Raw genomic sequence first — 7,893 nt, forward strand, 5'->3', positions numbered from 1 at the left:
TGACATCTATTGTTTGTAAGTTAATGGAGACTATCATTTGCGACAATATGGTGAAATTCTTCGAAGAAAATAATATAATAAATAATTCGCAACATGGCTTCCGTAGTAAACGTTCGTGGTTGACTAACTTACTTGATTTTTCACTATATTTTGAGGTGTTCGATGAAAGCAGATCAGTAGATATCATATATCTGGATTTTCAAAAGGCATTTGATAAGGTCCCCCACTATCGATTGCTCAGCAAACTACTGGCGCACGGTATCTCGGTTAACATTCACAATTGGCTTGCGGACTGGCTCTCTGAGCGGAAACAGAGAGTAGTTCTAAACGGTGTTACATCTAACTGGCTCGATGTCAAAAGCGGTGTACCTCAAGGATCAGTGCTTGGCCCCATGCTCTTCTTAATTTATGTTAATGATATCGATGATGGGCTCACTTGCAAAGTATCAAAATTTGCTGATGACACAAAAATTGCAAGTAAAGTAACTGCAACACACGACGAAGAAGCTTTACAATCAGATCTAGATCGACTTGCACGTTGGGCCAATCAATGGCAAATGAAATTTAACGTTGACAAATGTAAAGTGTTGCACATCGGAAAAATAACAATCGCGTTCGGTACGTAATGAATGGCCAACAACTTTCTGCAGTAAGTAAAGAAAAGGATCTTGGAATCACTATATCAAGCGATTTAAAGCCCGGTCAGCATTGTTCAGAGGTAGTTAAAACTGCAAACAAATTGGTTGGCTTCATCGGACGAGTCTTTAATAATAAATCGGAAAAAGTAATATTAAAACTGTATAATTCGTTGGTTCGACCCTGTCTAGAGTACTGTGTACAGTTTTGGTCTCCCTACTACAGAAAAGACAGAAAAGTTGGAACGGGTCCAACGAAGAGTAACAAAGATGATTCCTAGGTTGAGAAATTTGTCATATGAACAAAGGCTTAAAGAAGTAAATTTATTCAGCCTATGAAAACGAAGAATGCGAGGCGATCTAATAGAAGTGTTTAAAATGTTTAAAGGATTCAGTGATATTAATGCGGAAGATTACTTTACAATTGATCGATCAAATAGAACAAGAAGAAATCACAATTTGAAGATTACTGGTAAAAGATTATCGTCGCACGAAGCTAAACACTTCTTCTTCAATCGAGTTGTTAATGTTTGGAACTCTCTACCTTGTGATGTCGTTGATAGTACAACAGTTACGGCCTTCAAGAATAGATTAGACAAGTATTTTGAATCCAACCAGCAACTAAGATATTACTCATTGTCGTAATAACGTTAAGTTCCTTCGAATACTGGTGTCCTTGTCCGCTTTTATCGCCCGGTTAGTGGTAGCAGTAATGGTAGTTCTTTCCTCTTTCCTACATAAATTCCATGCAGTTTTCCATGCTGCATGGTTCTTTTCCTTTCCTGCCAGCTTTGGCTGGAGGGAGGGTGGGGAGGAGCCGTCGCCTTTGCTGTCCTTCATCTTTCACCTTTGATTAGATAGTTAGTGTAGCTTGTCACAAACAACCTCGTAAGGACCAGCAGGTCTGCTGTTGTTTGTTCTTCCTTTGTGTTACTTTGTGTTCGTGCGGACCGATCAGTCGCTAGCACGGAGAGGTTGGTATGTCGGAAGGTGCGGAGTGCGCTTCTTGAGCTTCATCACTGCGGTTTTGTTTACATTTCCACACAACAACGAGAGTAGCCCCAGTTTATTCATCCGATTATTGGACCAGGTAAGAACATTTCCTTATCATAATGTTAGTTTTTAGCAGTTTAATGACAGAGGTTACCTATATGAACAAGTAAAACAGTCGAGTGTAGCCCTCATTGCTTAGAGTAGATGATGCCAGCCTGCACATGGACGAGACCCTCACAAAGATTATTTCCTTCCATTATTTGCCCAAGTAAGCACATTTCCTGTCATAGTTTTAGTTTTTAGCTGTTTAATGACAGGATTGACCTATGTGAACAAGTAATAAGGTCGCGTGTGGCCCTCAAAACACACATGGATGAGGCCCAGACTAAGGCTATTTTCATCTCATTATTGGAGCAGGTGAGCACATTTCCTGTCATAGTGTTAGTTTTAGCTGTTTAATGACAGGGTTGACCTATATGGACAGGTAAAAGGTCGAGGTTGCCTTCATAGCTCAGAGTAGCCTATCATAATGTTAGTTGTTGGATAATTATGCTGCTGAAATCGGCATGTCCTTTTCAGGACTCAGGGTCATCATGGGCAAATATGTTTTTTTGGAGAAAGCAGTTGTATTATATTTTTAACATATGCAAAGTTGTTCTATTAAGTCAGAATCTACAGGTACGAGTTAATTAATAAGTTTATTTTCAGCCCTTTATAATATAAGATTGAATCATTTTCCGGATAATGTTGACATAGCTATTGCCTTCCATCCCAGGTCTAGCACATTTTTTTTATTCATTTGTGCATCTATATATAGTCCAGGACAAACAAACTATTAACCTAGTAGCCTTAACCACCCTGTAGTAGGGACTATGTTACTGATAATGGGCTAAAAGTCTCATATTTTTTTGTCTAATTTACATTATTTATTTATTTATTACTTCTTCATGTTTTGTCTTCTTTCTCAGGGAACGTAGGATTTCTAGAAATGGAAGGAACACTGAGTGCCAGAAGAAGTCAATGTCACCTCCTGAGCGAGACCTTCTCATGGGCCTCATCTGTGAGGAGAAGATCCTCCAAGATAAGAGGACAGACGGAAGGTCGTCCTCCAGAAAGAGGGCAGCGTGGGCCCGAATCACGCGCCTGTTCAATTCCCACAACCTGGGACCGCAGCGCACTGAGCAGCAGCTCAAGAAAGAACGACTGAAAATAATGCTATTTACATGACTTTCTAACTGAGAGATATATTCCATTGTTGAACACGTCGTAATATAAATAGCAACTTAATGCACTTAACCTGGAATGCAATTTTTGCACTGATCCCATGAATTACCTGTGATCGATCACTATTGTTCAGTGCATTTATGGATTTTCAGATCATATGTATAGAACATTCATCCATCCATTAATAAAATATATAGGTCTTTATGTAAGGGTAACTGCCAAGTTAGGGTTCAGGAAGGTAACCATACCCGTCAATTTCTTATTTGCATCTTTTTTCATTGTGGTATAAAATAGATAAGAGGTTTCCCAGGCCCATCAACCCATCCCATTAATCCCCATTCACAAAGCATATGAACGACAGTGACAGTATTCGTACAGCGTCTCTGATTTATCCTAATTAAAGCACACCTAAAACTACATTATTGAATTAGTTGCAAAAAAAAAAAAAAAAGCACAAATACAATGTAAAATATATATATATATATATATATATATATATATATATATATATATATATATATATATATATATATATATATATATATATATATATATATATATTAATCCAATAACATATATTTACTGTTTCTTCATTTTAGGGCAAAACAAGAACATGCAGTGAAGAGGCGGGAGGACATGAGAACTGGTGGAGGTGCCCCTCCTGCGGATCTGGCAAAAGAATCGGACCAAGTGCTGACAATACTTGGCACGGATTTGCACGACATAGGAAATCCGTTTGACCTCGATGCAATGCCAGCCACGTGTGAGTTCCTATTATGACTTGTTTTGACTGCCATGTTTGTAAACTACGATCATGAGATATCAGAAACTGTGAAGTCGTAAGTATTCAGTCATGTAATATTGCAAAGTATCCAAAAATAATAAATATTTTTTGGTATATAGTAAGAAATTAAAGTAGCTGCACCACACAGTACTCTGCTTCTGTGTACTAAAATACATTTATTATCAGCCAAGTCGCACCGACAAAGTCTCCGATTTACCAAGTCTCTCTTTGTGAGAGGTAAGATTTTGGAGGTGATAAACCTAAGCAATATAGCTTTTATCAGTAAGCACCCTCTTCAGCCAGAAGGCTTTACAGCCTGTAAGCAATTTGTTCATGTAACCATAATTCAGTTGTTCACAAACTCATAAGTTTTAATGACAGTTGTGTGCAGTGAGAGATACAGTTGATTAACAAGATGTTCCAACTACCTATAGTGTGTTAATCTGCAACTGTGTTATTTTAGGGAATATTTTTCATATACTAATATTCCTCCCTGTTGACAGCAAATTCATATTCAGAAAGTACACTTGTAGTGTGCAGTGTTGTAGCACATCCTGCAACAAATTCCGTGGAAGAGGAGGTTCTAGCATCACCACAAGCAATAGAACCAGAGGAGGTGCCCGCCCCTTCACCATCAACTGTCAGGACAAGGCATCGAAGAAACAGAGCAGCAACCAGCTACAAAACACGACTACCACACCAGAACTATTAGAAATTAGTAGGGAGAGGAGATTACAAACAATAGGTTTCTGGAGAAGAGGGAGCATTTGATCGATCTACAAATCAAACACATGAAAGTGGAAATAGCTGAAGCAGAACAAAGGGAGGAAGAGGCTAGATTTAGAAGAGATAACAAAAAAAAGAACTTGAAAAGCTAAATAATAGCTAAGGATGTACACAGGTAGGACGTCACAGGGAATGTTTATGTAATATAGACTAAGTTAAGGAAAGAATAAAACTATAAAGTAACTTGTGATGTAATTAACAATGAAAATAAAGATTTTACGAGAACATACATACACTTCTTCCCACCTCATCATTCATTCATAAAACAAATACACACTCACTTGTCACCACAACATACCAACACTAACAACTACACTTGATTCACTTCCTCCCCTGCACACTCAGCTCCCCGTCCCCCAACAGCCAACACAAATATGCGTGTTATTCACCTGTACTGGTGACCTGAGCATTATTTTACAGATCCAGATGCATAACTATGGTTGTGTCTACATGATGCTTAGAAGAAGTCCCTGATGATTTGATGCCGTTTCAGTCTGCCTTCTACATTTCCTCGTCTATGTGCAGGAACTTCATTAGGGATGTTATTGACATTTAGGTTCACGTCCCTTCCATCTTGTGGTAAAACCAGCCTAGTTTTCACCGCAATATTGTAGTACCACACAAGCAACTACAATAGTTTTGGTGGTGTCTAAACTTGTCCTGACTCTCTTCCCTAAGTACCCAAACCTCCTTTTTAATATCCCAAATGCCCGTTCAACAGTGTTTCTGGTTTGGGAATGACTGTAGTTATAAGCTCTCTCATGAGCATTATCTGGAAATGACACAGGTGTCATTAGATACCTTTTCAAGGGATATCCTGCATCTCCAAGTAGATGATACCTGGGATTTAAATTAACTTATATTTCAGCACAGAGCCTGCTGTTTTCAAAAATTCGACTGTCATGGACGCTCCCAGGCCAACGGGCAACAACATTATGAAACTGCAAGTCTGGCCCACACACAGCTTGGACATTTAATGAAAAATATCCTTTTCTACACCTAAACATCTCAGGGTTTTCCACAGATGGTCTCAGTATAGATATATGTACGCAATCAATTGCCCCTACCACCAGGCATTCCACTGATGTCATGGAATTGCTCAATTGTTCGTCGCATGTCATTGCCGCAAGGAGGTTTTATATAACGCTGGCTCAAACTAGCGATTGCTCTTGACACAACCTTCAAATATCTGCTGACAGTCATTTGCGACACATCATGGCAGTCCCTAATGTCATCTGGTGGTCTCCCGTTGCTATGCAACGTACTGCAATCAGGGTTTTCAGGTGTGGCGGAACAGGGCAGGCTGTAAAGAGAGGAAACTTATATAGTGACTGTAAAACGACCAATGTACTCCAAATTACAATGAAATTAAAGCAACCAGTTATTTTTACTTTACATTAAATTATAAATTACATTTGATCTCTATCTATCGATAGACTTTGGCCAATGTCCCCCATGAAGGGGAGTGGCCCACTCTCGGCAGATGTTCGTTCACTCCCACCGACACAACCATTCATATAATTTTAGTCCCAAGGGGCTTTAGGGCATTCACCTCTTGAGTCAGTTGGGGCTGAAAGCTGGTCTTTAATTTCTTGAATGAGATCATACATTGAAGTTTTGTTGCATCTGAAGCGCTCGACAAACTCGTCGTCACTCATTGCTGTGAAGGGGTTCATCCGATCTGGAAGTGTACTGTAGTTACGAGTTTTATATCAAATGACATCCAAGAAGCATTAGTGACAACAGAAACAGAAAAAGATACAACTTGTCACCACATTTTACCTTTAACAATCCTGCGACGTTTACGTCCGATAACTCCCTGGGCATCTGCCTGATCATCCAGCTCCTCATCCAATTGATCCAAAACTTCCCAGTCATCTCACAGTTGCTGATACTCGTCCATGTTATCAGATATCTCTATAAACAATGACAAAAATTATAACACTCAAGTAACACTAGGTATATTTTCATACCCAACCTACCTGACCTAACCAACTACCATTACCGACTGCCCAGGAATCGAACCCGGGCCTGCAGATTTGTAGATAGGCATGCTAACTACTACACCACAGAGGCACTGAAGCCTACAACTACCCAATTTAAATGTTCACTTAGATTTAGGTAAAATGATACTTTCCCTACACCACTTCATTTCACTATTTATGACTTAATATTATAGTTAGGGGATGCAAATACATGTTCATTAACAATATTAAGGCACGCAGGGTCAGAAATATAAACTAACCTAACCCGACATGACCAAACTGAAGTTAACCTAAAGCAGTTTACCTAAGCTAACCTGTGTCTAGCTGAAACCTCCAATACATTATAAAATATAACCATGGTTATGTCATGTTAGTTTTTTAGGGGGGAGGTTAGATTGCCTTCTGTTATGTCTCGCTAGGTCAGGTTAATTTCCAAACCTGTTTGATTTCATAATACGTATAGTTAAGGGGCAGGTATTATTATCCCTAGGGTAAAGTGTGAAGACCTAAATGATATATATAAGTTGTGTTTGGGATGAAAATAGCCTAGTAAGGTCCTCGGCCATGTGTATTTTGGCATATTCTACTCTGAGCAACGAGGGCCACAGGCGACCTTATTACTTGTTCACATAGGTCAACCCTGTCATTAAACAGCTAAAAACTAACACTATGACAGGGAAATGTGCTTACTTGGGCAAATAATGGAAGGAAAATAATCTTTGTGAGGTCTCGTCCATGTGTAGACTGGCATCATCTACTCTAAGTAATGAGGGCTACACTCGACTGTTTTACTTGTTCATAAAGGTAACCTCTGTCATTAAACTGCTAAAAACTAACATTATGACATGGAAATGTGCTCACCTGGTCCAATAATGCGAAGAAAAATACAGGAGAGGTCTCAGCGTCTGGGAGCAGGAAGGGGAAGAGGCGCCGTCTGCTGTCCCTTCGTGCCTCCCTTCCCCGTGATGCGACGGGTTCCGTTGCGGCCCAAAACACTCTAAGATTACGGTTTGTGTGACGAAGGATCCTCATGCCCACGGAAGGGGAAAATGTTTATGTTTGTGGGCCTGAGCCCGTTCACGTTACTTAAGATGACGAGGACGCGTCGGTCACGTATGAATTGGGACTGAGCCCGTTCATGTTACTTAAGATGACAAGGACGCATCGATCACGTGTGAATTGGGACTGAGCCCGTTCACGTTACTTAAGATGACAATTCCCAGCAAACACAAGTACGTCGGCCCTCCCTCGGGCCGACGTGTGTTGCGGCGGTCCGACGGTGCAAAACTCCGTCGGCCCATGTCCCTTTTGCTCATCGTTTTACCGGAGGCCCGACGTAGTATGCCGGTCATATGTCTCCCATATGCCGATCATATATAATATGCTAGCCCCAGCCCCCACTCACCCACATCGCCCTTCACTTTTACCACAAGCCACACTGGCATAAGGACATAAGAAATTAATGTATTGCAACGACTGAAATTAT

This window comes from Eriocheir sinensis, unplaced genomic scaffold, assembly GCF_024679095.1.
Source record: "Eriocheir sinensis breed Jianghai 21 unplaced genomic scaffold, ASM2467909v1 Scaffold37, whole genome shotgun sequence".
In the NCBI taxonomy this organism is placed as follows: domain Eukaryota; kingdom Metazoa; phylum Arthropoda; class Malacostraca; order Decapoda; family Varunidae; genus Eriocheir; species Eriocheir sinensis.